Consider the following 19402-nt stretch of genomic DNA (forward strand, 5'->3'; position numbering starts at 1 on the left):
GCTATTACCATTTATTTTCTTTTTCTTTTCAACTCACTGCCTTAGTTTCAGTTTATATTGTTGAAGGTCACAACTGTGGTGTCTACTTAATTGGAAAAGGATGATGTGTTAATTTTTGTTTAAATTTGTTGGAAATGCCAAAGTCATTCCAGGGCAGTAGGATGTGGCTCTCTTTAGGAGCTTAAAGACATGCAAGTGAAAGCTGAATTTTTCTTAGTGTCTGGAAGTTTAGATAGGTCAAGGTACATTTTTCTTTTCCTCTTTTCTGCCAAAAGTCTGTTACAAAGTAGTTTTTAAGAAACCTCAAAACAGTGCACCTGGAATCATCATAAGCCAAGGTTCTGAGCCTAGGCTGCATCTTCAAATGATTATGGGCTTCAAAAATGCTTACACCTGGGTGTCAATACTCCCAATTCTGATACAATGTAGCAGCCATTTAGGCTAGTTTTGGAGACTTTTTAAAGACCTCAGATGATTCTAATTTACAGCCAAGGTTGACCATGAGTAAGATCTTTATTTTCGAAATGAGGGAGGACTCTAAGAAGTAAGTTTGCCCTATCTCTCTACTTCTCTGCTTCTAGACGAGATTTCTCAGGTAATACAGAGGTGATCAATTTTAAACAGTTCTGTTTTTCCACCTGCTGTCCGTCAATAGCTAACCATTTAGTTATCTCCAATATTTACCACCTATTGACATTCTTTCAGTGCTACAAATGTATATTTTATATCTTCAATGATCAGGATTATTGTGGAGATAAAAGTAAAGGTGTCAGTCTAAAACATTTTTGCAAAATAACATTACATTTGAGAAATTGTGTTTGTATTTTCTTTGGGGCCTTGGAAGTTTGAATGCCTGGTTGAATTACTCCCGAATATATGTGGCATTTCCATGGCAATTAATATTTTAAGTAGAAATGTGTAATATTTTACATGTTGCTATATAAAAATGTATATTATATGTGCACATAAGTATTTGTATTCTTATGAATTATAAAAATGTATTTAAACTGGTAAATACAAAAATGGAGCCCATGAGGACTCTATTGTTTTATTTTTAGTAATGGCAGACAGGTTTGTATCTAGGAATGGTCTGAAATAACCTTCTAAGTTTTCATTTACTCATCATTCCTGATACATATTTAATTTAAAAAAAAAAAAAAACTAGTCATGGACCTTGATTACTTGCATATATCTATGTATATCTTCCAAAGACATTTGTTAGAGACCTGAGGATACAATTTATTTAATCCTTCTAAAATTAAAATAAATTTAAACAAAACATTCTTGGTGGGAATGTTATTTTATGTAAGTCTAGGAAGTCATATTTATAATTCAGAGAAAATGTCATTATTTGATATCTTCTATGTCACAAAAGCATATTCACCGGGTTCTATTTTTATTTCCCATATTTTTGTTAGAATTTCCTGGATGCTCATCAAGTAGCAATTACTTTTATGGTACCTCCATTGTAACAAATATTAAGTTTTTTAAAATATATTTTATTTTCTACTCCTATTCATAGGTAAGAAGCCCAACATCCCTTCCATTAATTATCAGTAAAAGCAATATTTTGGTTTTGACATTAGAAATTCTTACTCAACTCTTCTTTTGTCTCTTCAAATGTAAATGTTCTGAACCTAAAAAACTCCATCTACAGCTGAACCTGAAAAACTCCATCTATAGCAGATATATTTCCTTTTATACTTGCAAAAAAGTCTATAAGGAATTTAATAAACTTAATATTGTCATTGTAAATTTTCAGTATTTATTTTCTCTCCAGATACCTACTTTTTAAATTTTCATATATTGAAGCTACTAAGAATCTACTAAAATTTTTTAAACAATGAAAAGCTGACAAGACTAAAGTTTTAAGAAGATAAATCCAGCAGTAGTATAGAGAAAAGGGCTAGGTGAACACATCTATAAACAAACACAATTTGGGAGAAAATAGTATATTCTTGGTGAGAGACAGTGAGTGGCAGTGGGGAAGGAGAGAGAAATGCAAACGACATGAAATTTGGAGATATTTGTGAGGAAGTGGAGATAAGAAAACTGCATTTTTTTTTTTTTCTTTTGAGATGGAGTCTTGCTGTCACCCAGGCTGGAGTGCAGTGGAGCCATCTTGGCTCAATGCAACCTCTGTCTCCCGGATTCAAGAGATACTCCTGCCTCAGCCTCCCGGGTACCTGGGACTAGGTGCCACCATGCCCAGCTATTTTATTTTATTTTATTTTGTTTTATTTTATTATTATTATTATTATTATTATTATTATTATTTTTTTATTTTTTAGTAGAGATGGGGTTTCACCATATTGGCCAGGCTGGTCTCGAACTCCTGATCCTGTGATCCACCCACCTCTGCCTCCCAAAGTGCTGGGATTACAGCCGTGAGGCACGGCACCCAGCCAGAAAACTGCATAATTGCTTTTAAGGAAATTGGCTATGAAGAGAAGAGTGGGAAAATGCAATAGGGGAGGTTCTTTGTGGAATGGAAAGAGATTTGAGTATAATTTTAGAAATAAGAAAGGGGATGAATAAAAAAATATATTGACCATATTGAAGGCATAAAACAGAGATATATGATAAGGATGCAAATTTTCAAAAGCAACAGCAAGAAATATGAAGAGTATAAGATGATGGCTGGGTGCGGAGGCTCACACCTATAATCCCAGCACTTTGGGAGGCCGAGGTGTGTGAATCAGCTGAGGTCAGGAATTCGAGACCAGCCTGACCAACCCCGTCTCTACTAAAAATACAAAAATTCGCTGGGCGTGGTGGTGCATGCCTGTAGTCCCAGCTACTCAGGAGGCTGAGGCAGGAGAATGTCTTGAATCTGGGAAGCGGAGGTTGCAGTGAGCTGTGATCGCACCACTACACTCCAGCCTGGGCGACAGAGCGAGACTCTGTCTAAAAAAGAAAATAAAAGAGTACAAGGTGAGGAGTTGGACATGAAAAAGAGTAGGGACATGCCAAATTTTGAGATGAAGACAAGTTGGTAAAGATGAATGAAGATATGAATAGATTTAGATGCAGATGGAGGAAAGGTCTAAATGATACCACATGACCTTTAGTTTATCGGTCAAAATTCGGGCTTTCCTGACTCTGGAGAAGAAGCCTGACGTGCTCCACAAATGTCTTTGCAAACCTGGATTTCTCTCTGTCACATTCACCCTAATCCAATTTCTAAATCCCCTCTATAGCGTGCCTATGAGCGTCCTGCTTTGTTCTGCAATCCAAGGAGGAGGGGGTGGGAATATAAGAACATACACTTCTTCAGCTGCTTCAAGAGATGGGCTTAGGAGACATGAGATCCAATCAAATGAAGGGTTGCTTCAAACAAAATTTACCAAAAGAAAAGCAAAAAAATATATAAAAGATATGGATTAAAACTTAAAAATAATTTCAAAACACAGTTAATACATTCATGTATGTTTAAGGAAATTTAAATTTGTAAACAAAATTAACTATGAGATTGAACTCACATATAGTTCAGTAGTGCCTCATATTCCAAAACTATCGTCGTAAAGACAGGGGTAGGCTCTGATCTTTTCTGCCTTATAGCATTGTAGCAGATGTAGAGAGAAGCTGAAAATACTTCTTTCAGTTATTGGCTTATGCTGATTTCCTTTTTTTTTTTTCTGTTAGTATATATTACTTTTTAATTTTTTAATTTTTATTTTTTATGATACTTTATGTTCTAGGGTACATGTGCACAACGTGCAGGTTTGTTACATATCTATACATGTGCCATGTTGGTGTGCTGCACCCATTAATTTGTTATTTACATTAGGTGTATCTCCTAATGCTATCCCTCCCTCTCCCCCGACCCCACAACAGGCCCTGGTGTGTGATGTTGCCCTTCCTGTGTCCAAGTGATCTCATTGTTCAGTTCCGACCTATGAGTGAGAACATGTGGTGTTTGGTTTTCTGTTCTTGCGATAGTTTGCTGAGACTGATGGTTTCCAGCTGCATCCATGTCCCTACAAAGGACATGAACTCATTCTTTTTTATGGCTATGTGGTATTCCATGGTGTATATGTGCCACATTTCTTAATCCAGTCTGTCAATGATGGACATTTGGGTTGATTCCAAGTCTTTGCTATTGTGAATAGTGCTGCAATAAACACACATGTACATGTGTCTTTATAGCAGCATGGTTTATAATCCTTTGGGTATATACCCAGTAATGGGTCAAATGATATTTCTAGTTTCAGATCCTTGAGGAATCACCACACTGTCTTCCACAATGGTTGAAGTAGTTTACAGTCCCACCAACAGTGTAAAAGTGTTCCTATTTCTCCACATCCTCTCCAGCACCTGCTGTTTCTTGACTTTTTAATGATCACCATTCTGACTGGTGTGAGATGGTATCTCATTGTGGTTTTGATTTGCATTTCTCTGATGGCCAGTGATGATGAGCATTTTATTATGTGTCTGTTGGCTGCATAAATGTCTTCTTTTGAGAAGTGTCTGTTCATATCCTTTGCCTACTTTTTGATGGGGTTGTTTGTTTTTTTCTTGTACATTTGTTTGAGTTCTTTGTAGGTTGTGGATATTAGCCCTTTGTCAGATAAGAAAACAGAGATATAGACTAATGGAACAGAACAGAGGCCTCAGAAATAATACTACACATCTACCAAAACAGAGATATGGTACTGGCTTATGCTGATTTCCAATAGTCCTTGTGAGCTATTAGCAAGTGCCATTAGGTGGGCATCCTGAGTATGTTGGGTTCCCTCTTTAATACCACTGTCTTGGAGGCCTGTGTTAACATCTGTTGCAAAATACCTGATACCCAGTGCCAAGAATTATTTGTAAGAGCACTAATTTGGATTTCAGCAGACCAGTTGCAAATCCTGATTTCTGCGAATTATTCAATACACATATGATGCCTTGAACAATTGTACTAGAAATTTTGATTATTCATTTGTGGAACAGAGCAAGCAATACAAAACAGTAAGCCTAAGAAACCAGAATGAATATGTGCTAAATTTGTGATATGATTGTAGATATGTAGTATGTCCAGCATTTAAGAGCATAGACTCTAAGGGCAAACTGCCTGAGTTTGAACCTGTACTCTGCCACTCATCAGCTATGTAAAAGGGAAAACTTTTTGAACCAGTTCCTCACCAGTAATGTGGGGATAATACCATTTTTCTCAAAGTGCTCTTATGAGGATGAACTGAATATTATTATTTTGGACTTATTTGGTTTAATATTATATGGTTGTGTGATCATCTCTAGGGAAGTGTCATCAAAAAGATCTAAATAAAGTTTGACAATAAGAAAATAATTTCAACATTCACCCAAAGAATTTTCATAGCCAGGCGCAGAGGCTCATGCCTGTAATCTCAGCACTTTGGGAGCCTGAGACAGGTGGATCACCTGAGGTCAGGAGTTCGAGACCAGCCTGACCAACATGGTGAAACCTTGTCTTTTAAAAATGCAAAATTAGCTGGGCATGGTGGTGCCTGCCTGTAATCCCAGCAACTCGCAAGGCTGAGGCAGGAGAATCGCTTGAACCCAGGAGGTGGAGAGGTTTCAGTGAGCCGAGATCGCACCATTGTACTCCAGCCTGGGTAGCAGGAGCAAAACTCTATTTCTTAAAAAAAACAAAACAAAACAAAACAAAAAAAACAAAACAAAAGAATTTTCATAAAAGAACTTCCAAAAACAATTGGAAACATGTGGAAACATAAGATCTTTATAGTTTCTAAAAAGGAATAATATTTATACTACAACTGATGAAAGACCAGATAATTATTTGTTATATTGATCCACTCTCAGTGTACTATGAGTTGGATTTAAATGTTTCAGAGAAAATTGGAAGTAGTAGCCTTGCTTTCATCACCATATGGAACATACTGATATTTAGTAATTTGTGAAATCACAACAGTGTGTGTGAGTCTTCTACAGTACTGTTATTAGGCTTTCCTATGACGTATGTGGTTCTCTTTGATCTCCACTTTATAAAAACAAGAATATTCTGAGTTTTTGTAGCTACCTAACCTAAGAAGTTATCCACATCTATTATACTCTAAAAGCAAACTTTTCTCTTTTTCAGGATATTGTTCAGTTTTTTTTTTTAAGAACTAAGATGTAGGCTTACAATTTTAAGTTTGTCACTGTTTTTTATTGTAGTACGATAAGAGAGGATAGATAGATGATTTATATATAGATAAATAGGAAGACAATGTAACATTCATAACAGGTTGTCAGCATATAGTCACTCATATAATAGTCAATTATAATCTATTTACAATCGCTCTGATACAAATTTAGGAGGATTCTCTTTCCATTATCTCAGGGAAGTAATTGGTGATTTATTTGTTTTTTGTGTAACTCTAGCATATAGCTTATCAGATTGGTTATAAAGACTGAACAACCTGAACTTTTAAAAAACTGACTATTCAACTCAATATGCCAAATATTGAGCAGAATGCCTGAAACACATAGTAAGTATGTGAGAGGACTATTCCAGACATATGCCAAGGGAAAGACAAATGCAAAGAAATTCAACTATAAGCTTGTTCAAAAAACCAGTTAGTCATGACTTAAGACTATGCATCTCATCTCATAAGTAAGATTGATTTCAGGATAAAAAAGTTATCTTGGAGAATTTGAAGAGCCTAATTAACTAGATTTCAAATAGGTTCTTGGATTATCTTTTTTTTTTAAGTGCAAGTAATATTTTTAGAATGTTAATACCATATATTCTTACATACACTTTGTATTTTATAGTTTATCTCCTCCCAGTTGCTCAATAACAATAATAATATATTTCATTTACATAGTTTTTTGTGAAAATTGCTGTGTGATGTTTCGTATCATCACAGTATACCCAGCAGGTCTTACTCTAATGATTTTAATTAAATAAGAAACTAGAACTGAGTGCAAGTTTCTTTCCTTTTTTTTTTTTTTTTTTTTTTTCGAGATGGAATCTCTCCTGCCTCAGCCTCCCAAGTAGCTGAGATAACAGGTGTGCCACCACAACTGGCTAATTTTTTTGTATTTTTAGTAGAGACAGGGTTTCACCATGGTAGCCAGGATGGTCTCAGTCTCCTGACCTTGTGATCTGCCTGCCTCAGCCTCCCAAAGTGCTGGGATTACTGACGTGAGCCACCACACACAGCCGAGCCCAGGTTTCTTATTCCAGGTCAGGTACAACAAATCACTCTCAAAATGAACATTAGTTAGACTCTCAAAAATTTCCTAATCAAATGGAGTGAACACAAATATGCAGTATTTCTTACACTCATAATGCTGTTAAAATTTATGGAGCACTTATTTTATGCCTTGCTCACTTCTAATGGCTTTGCACAAGTTTTCTCAGTTAAAATCAAGAACATTGTGAGATAGCATTGATAGTACTCTGACAGTATAAGCGAGAAAACCAAGGCTTACAGAAGCTAGAATCCATACTAGCTCTCAAAACAAGATCAATGGCAACTTAGCTCTTGGAGTCAGATATATCTGGCTTTGGTATCTGAGCATCTAATCATCACTTCATGTCTTCTGATGTGGTTCCTACATCAACTCACTTGTGCTTGGAAAGACATGTAAAACACATTAGAACATTTTCCTTTAGTATTCATTCTGTTAAAATTGCCTCCAAAAATAAGTAATCACAATTTTATAAGGTAACATTTATTTTAACTCCAAGAAAGTACTAACCAAGAGAACAGAGTACATCTACAAATTCTTCACAGGTTCAAGGGTCAAAGTTAATTATACAAATCTGCTTCATTTTTTAACATCCCCTGAAATATCCTCCGTGTGAAAGGATGCATGAGGGAGATAAGATCTCAAAGTGTGTGTTAAAGTCAATATTTCTTTTTCAACCTCCTTTTAATATGCAAAGTTTATAACACCATTCTGGTAGAAAGAACATGAATAACATTAGAAGGTAACATTTTTATTCAATGGGAAACAAGAGAGTCTATGTCTAGATATCCCTAACCAAACTCTATTTCTTAGGTTTCTGCAAAGGAAGTTGTAGTTCAGAGATAAAATCATGTTTTCTCACAACTTTCTAAAGGCCTCACGGCCAATGTTCTTGTTACTTTATTATACGACATGTTACGAATGATAGAAGAATCCATGGATGTAAAATCCCCATGACTATATGCAAAGAGTAATTTAATTAACTATATAAAATATGACTATGTAATGTGGTCCTTTATGAAATAGTGTTAAAAAGGACATGATTATGCATTTTATTATCATAAGATTATCTTAACAACCCTGATAAGCATCAGTATGGCCTTAAACTTGAATATGTTTTTCCTGAATCATACATTTAGTCACTATATATTAAGCAATTTGAGTATACAAAGCATTGCTTAGGGATTTGTGTGCTATATTTCTTTTAGTTATTGTAACTACCTGTAAGGATAATATCTTTTTTACATTCAAGAAGCTGGATAGCAGAGTTTTAGAAGTTATCTTCTAGGCTTTTTGTATTGTGTTGTGTCCTCCAAGAAGACACAAAATAGAATTAGATTTGTAAGAGGTTTATTTGGGAAAATGCCTGTGAGAGAAAATAGGGAGGCAAACATAGGAGGCTGGAAGAGCCATCAGGCCCCAGTGCAGATCTGATCACTCTGGAGCAGTGATGGAAGAAAGAAGGTCTGGATATAAAAAGGCTTAGATTCCTGTGCAGTTAACAAAAAAAAAAAAAAAAAAAAAAAAAAAAAGAAAAAGTAAACTATGGCAAATGTCAATGAGAAGTCATTGAATAAAAGCCACCCAACAGGAGAGTCCCCATATTTTATGAGAATGGGCTACCTTACTAGCCCTGTTGCATCATATGCTGGGGAAGTCACAGCTTAGCAAATGAGGCTTTTAGTCAATTATGCTCCCCACAGTGGGAAATCTGAGAGGTTCCATGTTGGTGGACCGTGTTTTGCTCATTATGCTGGAACAAATCTCACATTCCTAAAGACTGTCAGTTTCTTGCTCAACTATGGCTTCTACATCTCAAGGAAATATAATGTCTTTCAAATTTAGGATATCTTCATTATTTATTTTGTTTAATAGCTGAAGAAGCTAATGTTATGGGAGACTAACAGAATAGCAAAACTCTGACACTCATGATATCAATCCAAAGGTGTAGCATTAACTGCAGACAGTATAGCTTGCTTCCTGTGTGGAGATAGAACAGACAAATATGGACTCTGTGAAAGCCATCCTGATGCTGACACTTTTTTCCTATATCTTTCAGTCAGGAACAAAGCAAAATGAATTATATGAACAACTGGGATACGGTGAAACTGAGCTTCTGAAATTTCTAGATGTCTGGCATTTAGGTTATGTTCAAAGAGATATGCTGGCCCCTTTGTTCAAGTCACTAAGCTAAACAATGTAAGGTTAAGATATTTGACTTATGTCATCCAACTGATAGAAAACAAGTTTTAAACTAAGGTCTGGTAGTTCTAAAATCAGGTTTTTTTTTTTTTTTTTTTTTTTTGCTTGTTTTGTTTTTGTTTTTGTTTTTTGTTTTTTTTTTTGTCTATACTAGTATTGCTAATCATATGTGATATATACACAACTATGTCTGGTGATACTCAACCTAGTTACTCTGACGTCTTCAAAATGTAAAGAGTTTGGTCCTCTAGAAAATGCAGGCTTTCAGTTCTTTATTAAAGGAAGAATAATTGTTAGGCTTTAGAATTGTGTTCTTCTTTTCTCCATTCCTCCCTCAGTTTCACTTTTCTTCACCTTTTTCAATATTTATCAGGTGTCACCATGTGTAAGACACATGGAAAAAAAAAGGAAGAAAATGTTACAAATCATATGTAATCCATCAAAATACATATCTAGCTATATATATAATCCTTTCAATAATTTTATCTATGTACATATATGAAACAAAATATATATTTATATTTTAATAAAATGATGAAATATTTTCTATTTTAGTAAAAATACATTTAATTTAATGTATTTTTTCAAATGTGAGACATTTGAATGACTGCAAAGAATTCTGCTGAATATTCATATTTTTATGTGAACATAGACTTCTCTTCCTGCAGTTTTTATCTCACATAACTATCTTTTGCCCTGGGGTGCATTTACTTTGACATCTTTATATCAGTAAAAAATTATAGTAGATAATGAGGCAGATAGAGAGAAAGTGTGACAGCCTTAATTAAAATTGCTTAGAAATATATGGTATCAGTCTCTGTGTATTAGTCTGTTCTCATGCTGCTAATAAAGACATACCTGAGACTTGGTAATTTATAAAGAAAAGAGGTTTAATAGACTCACAGTTTCACGTGGCTGAGGAGGCCTCACATTCATGGCAGAAGATGAAGGAAGAACAAAGGGATGTCTTATATAGTGGCAGGCAAGAGAGTGTGTGCAGGGGAGCTCCTTTTTATGAAACCATTAGATCTCCTGAGACTTACTCACTGTAATGAGAACAGCATAGGAAAGACCTGTCCCCATGATTCAATTACTTCCCACCAGTTCCTTCTCATGACATGTGGGAATTAAGGGAGCTACAATTCAAGATGAGATATGGGACACAACCAAATCATATCATCCCACCCCTGGCTCCTCCCAAATCTCATGTCCTCACATTTCAAAACCAAACATGCCTTCCAAACAGTCCCCCAAAGTCTTAACTCATTTCAGCATTAGCTCAAAGGTCCATGGTCCAAAGTCTCATCTGAGACAAAGCAAGTCCCTTCCCCCTATAAGCCTGTAAAATCGAAAGCATGTTAGATACTTTCTAGATACAAAAGGAGTACAGATATTTGGTAAATATACCCACTCCAAATGGGACAAATTGGCAAAATGAATCGGATACAGGCCCCATGCAAGTCCAGAATTCAGCAGGGCAGTCAAATCTTAAAGCTCCAAAATGATCTCCTTTGAATCCATGTCTCATGTTCAGGTCACACTGATGCAAGAGGTGGACTGCCATGGCTTCGGCAGCTCTACCCTGGTGAATTTGCAGAGCATAGCCACCCTCCTGGCTGCTTTAACAGGCTGGCATTGAGTGTCTGTAACTTTTCCATGTGCACAGTGCAAGCTGCTGATGGATCTACCATTCTGGGGGCTGGAAGATGGTGGCTCTCTTCTCACAGCTCTTCTAGGCAGTACCCCAGTGGGGACTCTGTGTGGGGGCTCCAAACCACATTTTTCTTCCACACTGCACTGGCATAGGTTCTCCATGAGGGCCCTACCCCTGCAACAAACTTCTGCCTGGACATTGAAGCATTTCCAAATACCCTCTGAAATATAGGTGGAGGTTCCCAAAATTCATTTGTTGACTTCTGTGTACCCACAGGCCTAACACCACATGGAAGCCACCAAGGTTTGGGGCTTCACCATCTGAGGCAATGACCTGAGCTATATGTTGGCGCCTTTTAGCCATAGCTGGAGCTGAAACAACTGGGAGGCAGGGCACCATGTTCAGAGGCTGCAAAGAGCAGGGGACCCTGGGGCCGGCCTGTGAAACCATTTTTCCCTCCTAGGCCTCTAGGCCTGTGATGGGAGGGGCTGCCGGAAGGTGTCTGACATGCCCTGTAGACATTTTCCTCATTGTCTTGGTGATTAACATTTGATCCTTCATTATTTATGCAAATTTCTACAGCTGGCTTGGATTTCTCCTCAGAAAATGGGATTTTCTTTGCTATTGCATTGTCAGGCTGTAATTTTTTCAAAATTTTATGCTCTGTCATCTCTTGAATACTTTGCTGCTTAGAATTTTTTCCACCAGATACCCCAAATCATCTCTGTCAAGTTCAAAGTTCCACATCTGTCAAGGGCAGGGGCAAAATGCCACAAGTCTCTTTGCGTAGCCAGAGTGACCTTTACTCCACTTCACAACAAGCTTCTCATCTCCACTGAGACTACCTCAGCCTGGATTTTATTGTCCATATCACTATCAGCATTTTGGTCAAAGCCACTCAACAAGTGTCTAGGAAGTTCCAAACTTTCCCACATCTTCCTGACCTCTGAGCCCTCCAAACTGTTCCAACTTCTGCCAGTTCTAAAGTCACTTCCACATTTTTGAGTATCTTTAGAGTAGTGCCTCACTACTTGGTATTGATTTATTGTATTAGTCGATTTTCACACTGTTATTAAAGACATACTTCAGACTGGATAATTTGTAAAAGAAAGAGGTTTAATTGATTCAGTTCCACATGGCTGGGAAAGTCTTACAATCATGGGTCGAAGGTGAAAGAGAATCAAAGTCACATTTTAAATGGTGGCAGACAAAGAGAGCATGTGCAGGGGAACTCCCCTTATAAAATCATCACATGTTTTGAGACTGGTTCATTATCACAAAAACAGCATGGGAAAGACCCGCCACCATGATTCAATTACCTCCCACCAAATCCCTCCCACAACATGGGAATTATGGGAGTCACAATTCAAGATGAAATTTGAGGGAGGACACAACCAAACCATGTTTCCATAATGTACTTCATGAGGTTTTTGACTCTAATGAGGGTTAATCTATTATAAAAAAGCATATTAACATATATTTGTATGCAAGTATATTCATTAGAAAATTATAACACATAGCTAATAATCAAGCATTTGTCTAATTAAAAAGGTATATTTGCACAGTGGAACTCCAGGAGATATTTTTTAAAAGGCTTTAAAAAGATTTCTAAGGGCATGAAGATATGCTAAAAAATTAACTATATAGAAGAACATAGATTCCCTACTAAACGGGATGTAGATATGATGACATTCTCAGCATGTCTATAATACTGCCAAAAGCTCATTTTTAAATTATTCTCATGTATTAATGAAAATTATGTTGTTTTATTATATAGTAGAAAATATTTTATAATATTATTCATTGATTTAAAATTGACATTGTTACATCAAAGTTTGGTAATTATTACCAGTTTTCCCCCCAAAAAACACAAGTTTTTTTTATCAGATTAAAATGAACTCTAATTCATGTACATTGGAATTCAAAATCATGTTTCTCTTTTTTATTATTATGTTGTTACTTCTTGAAACTATTATTTTTGAATTAGTGAATTTATGTTTTTGAAAATACAAAGCTCTGGTCATAAGAAATGAATTCAGTAAAGATTTCCATTAATTTCCTGATAAATATTATTTTTGTAGATATTCTGTGATGTGCAACTGGAAATTAAGGATAGTCACAAGTAACTCAGAACACAAAATATTTTCACAAAATAATGTGAACAAAAATGGTTTGTGTCTCTAAATGTCCATAATCACCTTATTTCAAATTTTGCTATTGTCTGTATAAAGAAGATGATAAGTTATATTGCTGTTTTTATATTTATTAAGCAAGAAATCAATGACTCCTACTATGTGAAAGGAAATGTTTCAAGCTCTCTAGGGAACCCAAGGTAATTGAATCACTGTCACATATCTCTTCTAATTGTTGAGCTTCAAAGTCAGGTCCACTAGAATACATTGGAGAAGTCAAACAAAACCAATGTTGGATCCAATTACTAGTAGAATGCATTAACTTTTTCATCCTTATGAATATTTTACCACTTGAAGGGAAAGTGCTAAATGTTAAACATGGATGTATCCCATTTATTTATCCAATATCTTTTTTTTAGGGACTACCGATTAACCTCATTTTACAGCAGAAAATCTCAGGCTTATTTCTTTACATAAACTTCTCTGGGTTACAGGGTTGGTTATTGGTAAAGCCAGGATCTTCTAATTACCCAGACACTATACCTTGGATGTTGTTGATTTTTTCCCCTCCAACAACCATGTTAAAACTGTATTCCTTCTGCAACAGTATTAAGAGATGTGGTATTTTGGAGGTAATCTAGTCATGACAGCTACCATCTCATGGATAGGATTAAGTGTCCTCTGAAAAGGGCTTAACAAAGTGAGTTTTTCGCTTTCCATCCCTTTTGTCGTGTGAAAATACAGCATTCCTCCATTTCAGAGGATGAAGCGACAAGGCACCATCTTGGAAGCAGAGAGCCCAGGTCTTCTCCAGCTGGTGCCTTGATCTTAGAATTCTCAACCTCCAGAACTCAGCGAAATAATTTTTTATTATTTATACATTACCCAGTCCGTGTTATATTTATATCAGCTCAAATGTACTTAGACATCAGTTCTGGTTTTCTGTGTTGTGTCACAAACAACCCCATATTTACATGTGTAAAACAAATTAATATACTGAAGGATTCTGAAGGTTAGGAATTTGAACCTGGCTTGTCTTTAATCCACAGTGACTAGGGCCCTGGTTAGGAAGACTTGAATGACTGAATGGAAGCTGGAACTATCTGGAGGTTTCTTCATTACATGTGTGGTGACTGGGCTGAGATGACCCAAAGACTAGACTTTCTGGGGCTATTGACTAGGACACTTTCACAGATACCCTCTATGCAACCTGGACTTAGTCACATAATAACATCCTCAGGTTAGTCAGACTACTTTTATGACAAACTCATGGTTCCAAAAGGGATATTTCAGAAAATAGGCATCAATGGCATGGTGTGTACTTTTACTACTTTTTCTTAAAAGTCAGGTAGTGTCCCTTTTATTATTTCTAATGGTCAAAATTACCACAAACTTGCCCAGATTGAAAGAAAGGGGACATAGACCCCATATATTGATAGACGAATATCAGAGAATATGTGGCAATATTTTAAATGATCTCACCTAAAAGTAGGATTAAATGGAGACAGATGACAATTGCAATTTAGGTGCCCAGTGATTAGAAACTGATAGAGAAATAATGAATCAATTTAGTTTGTATATTTATAAAACTACTATGGCTACATTCCTCCAAGTTTATATCTCCTTTGGCAGAAATATAATTCAGAATATTATCAGTAGAAATCACTATATGTTAGCTTCAATTCATCAGATATTTTGACCTTTACAACATGATAACAACCAGTATATAATTATCTGACAATGCTAGCAAAATTACAGATTGTTCATCTCCCATAAACCTAAATGAATGCACTCAAATTTTGCTCCCTCTTTTGAGGTGGTTCAGGTTGCTTATGTCTAGCATGACTCAGAAAACTATTGAATAGATTATCCTGAAGTTTTCCAACTGTTTAAACATGCACACACATACACATACAAATATATGTTCTACAACTTAAATATACATATATCTTTATAATTTTTGTATATGTTTTATAAATTTTATATGTAAAATTTAAACTTACTCCATTTTGTTTTTCAGCAAAGGTTAATTTGAGTCAAGAACAAATCTCTAGATTTTGAACATAATCTTTTCTTACTGATAGGGAAAATATATGACTAAACATTGGTAGTATATGGTTCAAATATTTACTATTTGTATATAGTGCAAAATGATGAATTGAAAGGTAAGGCCGGGCGCAGTGGCTCATGCCTGTAATCCCAGCACTCTGGGAGGTCAAGGCCGGCAGATTACAAGGTCAGGAGATCCAGACCATCCTGGCCAACAAGGTGAAATCCCGTCTCTACTTAAAATACAAAAAATTAGCCTGGTATGGTGGCGGGCACCTGTAGTCCCAGCTACTCGGGAGGCTGAGGCAGGAGAATGGCATGAACCTGTGAGGCAGAGCTTGCAGTGAGCCGAGATCTCGCCACTGCACTCCAGTCTAGGCGACAGAGCGAGACTCCATCTCAAAAAAAAAAAAAAAAAAAGGTAAATGCAACGATGAAGACTGCAAAACCATTTATATGGGATTCCTTGATTAATCCCATGGAAAGATTACAAAACTTCCATTAAAACAGCAATTGGTGAGAACATAAAAGCTGAAAGACAGTAAATAGAGTTGGCACATATTTGGTGATCTTATTACACAACCTGAGAGTTCAAGATTTTAAAAGACTCATTCTAGTTGGAAATATAAAGAATCTAAATAAAAGTGAAGAATGTATATTTTTCAAATCCTTGCATAATTCTAACCTTTTTATTCTATGTGTCTTTTTTACCCCCACCCAAGTGTCACCCATAATACTGGTGAACTTCTACACCCCTTTCATGGGTTCATCTCAAATGTCAACGTTTTTTGACTACTTTCTTGAGTTTCTGTTGTGTATAAGCATTTATTTTATTTATTTTTCCTTTTATAATTTTTTATTTCCATAGGTTATTGGGGAACAGGTGGTGTTTGGTTACATGAGTAAGTTCTTTAGTGATTTGTGAGATTTTGGTGCACCTATCAACCAAGCAGTATACACTGCATGCTCTTTGTAATATTTTATCCTTTACCAGCTTCCTACCCTTTCCACCTGAGTCCCCAAAGTCCTTTGTGTCATTCATATGCCTTTGCATCCTCATAGTTTAACTCCCACTTATGAGTGAGAACATACAGTGTTTGGTTTTCCATTCCTGAGTTACTTCACTTAGAATGACAGTCTCCATTCTCAGTCAGGTTGCTGCAAATGCCATTAATTTATTCCTTTTTATGGCTAAGTCATATTCCATCATATATATATATATATATATATATATATATATATATATATGATTGAATATATATATATCACAGTTTCTTTATCCACTTGTTGATTGAGGGGAACTTGGGTTAGTTCCACAGCTTTCAACTGCAAATTGTTCTTCTATAAACATGCGTGTATAAGTATGTTTTGTTTAGTGACTTTTTCCCTCTGTGTGGGTAGCCAGTAATGGAATTGCTGGATCGAATTATAGTTCTACTTTTATTTCTTTAAGGCATCTCCACACTGTTTCCATAGTGGTTGTAGTAGTTTACATCCCTCCAGCAGTGTAGAAGTGTACCCTGTTCACCGCAACCATGCCAACATCTATTATTTTTTGATTTTTTGATGATGGCCATTCTTGCAGAAGTAAGTTGGTATTGCATTGCAGTTTTGATTCGCACTTCCCTGATCATTAGTGATGTGGAGCATTTTTTCATGTTTGTTGGCCATTTGTATATCTTCTTTTGAGAATTGTCTATTTATGTTCTTAACCCACTTTTTGATGGGATGGTTTATTTTTTTTCTTGCTAATTTGAGTTCATTGTCAATTATGGATATTAGTCCTTTGTCAGATTGATAGATTGTGAAGATTAGCTCCCACTTTGTGAGTTGTCTGTTTACTCTGCTGACTGTTCCTTTCGTGATGCAAAAGCTCTTATCTATTGTGTTTAAGCATTTTTATTGTATTTATATGGCATTTGTGAAAAACTTAACCTTGAGACTCTGCCCTAAATTCCCTGGCTAGCTTGTGAGCTCCTCATAAATACATACACTGGCAAGTTTCCATTGCATCACCAATACTCCAAAAACAGGCTCTAAGAAAATCACACTTAGTGATTTGTAACTTGAATTGAACTACTAGAATTGGTGAACTAGTCCAGTAAACGGTAGGCAAACATTTATTGTCCTCTATTTTGGAAAAGATAATTGTGTGTGTGTGTTTATGTGTGATGGGGGATGGGTGAACCATTTTACCATGATTTTCTTAGGATTGTAAATATGATAAAATACAATAAGGTGGTATTGATTGCTGGCTGTTTTAATGGAATTAGATTAATTGAATTACCTGAAGCATAAGCTCCATGAAAATAGGCAACTAAGTTTCTTTTTCTCATTAATATATACCAAACTTTCAAAACTATGTGATATACAGAAACTGTTCAATTAATATTTGTTGAATGAATAAATGAATTATTTAAAAGGGCATGTCAGAGTTACTTCCAGGTGTCATTGCTCACAATACCTAAACATTTTCCAACTGAAATACAAATATTTCTTTATTTTCCCTGTCATCTGCATTTATAATTTATTTTGATGTATAATATTGCTTCCAAGACATTGTGACATACAAATTGTACTATCTATTTGATGACTTCCCTATTGAATTTCTTGCATATCTGTGTTATTACATTTTTTGTGAAGTAAAGCACAAATTTAAGCATGTTTAATTTAAGTATTCATAATGCCAGTTCACAGTTCTAGAGCTTCTTTTTCCTTTATCCAGAAATCTTTTCACTATTTGAATTTGAAAATTACCTCAAGTGAAAAGATTCAAAATATATAATTACCTTTTAAGTTTCAAGGAAAATTCTCTGCTTCAGAACAATATTTTATTTATATTTACAACCAATTGAACCCAATATTCTATTGATGGATAAATTATCTGAATTTTCAGGGAAATTAGACTCTTGCTAAAAATTAGAAACATGATAAATTGTAAAGTTAGAATTTGATATTAGCATTATCTGTCTGGAAATCTACAGTTCTTGTCTCTATGCCCCACTACATTGACTTATCTGGCCTGAAAACTTAGGTGATATATAATGGGAGAAAATCAATCCCAGTAAATCTGTTTTACTTTGTTTTCATTTATAAGGAAATTAGCAACTATTACATAAAAATGAGAAGGTTAAAATGTCATAATGTAAGCAGTCAATACCAAAACCCTATCAATGTCATCATTTGGGTTATTTGCATCTTTCCTCTGGGTATTCTTCCTCTTGGGAAGAAGTAGTTTAATCTATTAGGGAAATCATAGCTATTGCCAGTCTTGTTTTGTCTTTTAGTAAAACATACTCTCATTTGCTTTTGTATCTCCCACTTGTTAGGTAGATAAAACTGTATGATTAGTCACATACACAGTTAGAAATATTATGTATTCTTAATGAATTCACCCTTTACCATTATGTGATGCCCTTTTTGTGGCTTTTAATGTTTCTTGTCCTGATATCTATTTTGCCTGATTTTACAATAGCCACACCAGTTTTTACATCAATAATACTACATCCTTTTCAAATTATTATATTTTATTTTTAAACTATGTCTTTGTGCAAATATTTTCTTCCATTCTGTGGGTTGTATTTTTACTGTATTGAAGATTTCATTTGCAGCACAGAAGACAAAAGTTTTTAAATTTGATAAGGTCCAATATATTTTCCACTTCTGTTTTTTGGGAGGGAGTGGGATAGAGTCTTGCTCTGTTGCCCAGGCTGGAGTGCGGTGTCTCCATCTCAGGCTGGAGCGCAGTGTTACCATCTCTGCTCACTGCAATCTCCGCCTCCCGGGTTCAAGTGATTCTCCTGCCTCAGCCTCCTGAGTAGCTGGGATTACAGGCAAATGCCACCACTCCCAGCTAATTTTTGTATTTTTAGTTAAGACGGGGTTTCACCATGTTGGTCAGTCTGGTCTCGAACTCCTGACCTCGTGATCTGCCTGCCTTGGCCTCCCAAAATGCTGGGATTACAGGCTTGAGCCACTGTGCCCAGCCCATTTTTTCCCTTTTTTTGGCACTTGTGATATTGCTATGTTTAATAAGGCTTTGCCTAGTGTGAGGTCATAAAGATTATCTCCTATGTTTTCTATTCAGAGACTTAATCTTAACTCTTGCATTTAGGCATATTATTTAATTTGAGTTCACTTCTATATGTGGTATTTGGCAGTGATCAAATTTCATTTGTCTGCATGTGGCATCTTGTCGTTT

The 19402-nt window shown here is 35.7% G+C and overlaps 1 protein-coding gene across 2 annotated transcripts in view; it reads left to right on the top strand.

Moving 5' to 3' along the window:
* Window positions 1-19402, top strand: part of LUZP2 (leucine zipper protein 2) — a 589435-nt gene that overhangs the window by 509931 nt on the left and 60102 nt on the right. The window lies entirely within an intron of this gene.

This window comes from Rhinopithecus roxellana, chromosome 15 (assembly GCF_007565055.1).
Source record: "Rhinopithecus roxellana isolate Shanxi Qingling chromosome 15, ASM756505v1, whole genome shotgun sequence".
Classification (NCBI taxonomy): domain Eukaryota; kingdom Metazoa; phylum Chordata; class Mammalia; order Primates; family Cercopithecidae; genus Rhinopithecus; species Rhinopithecus roxellana.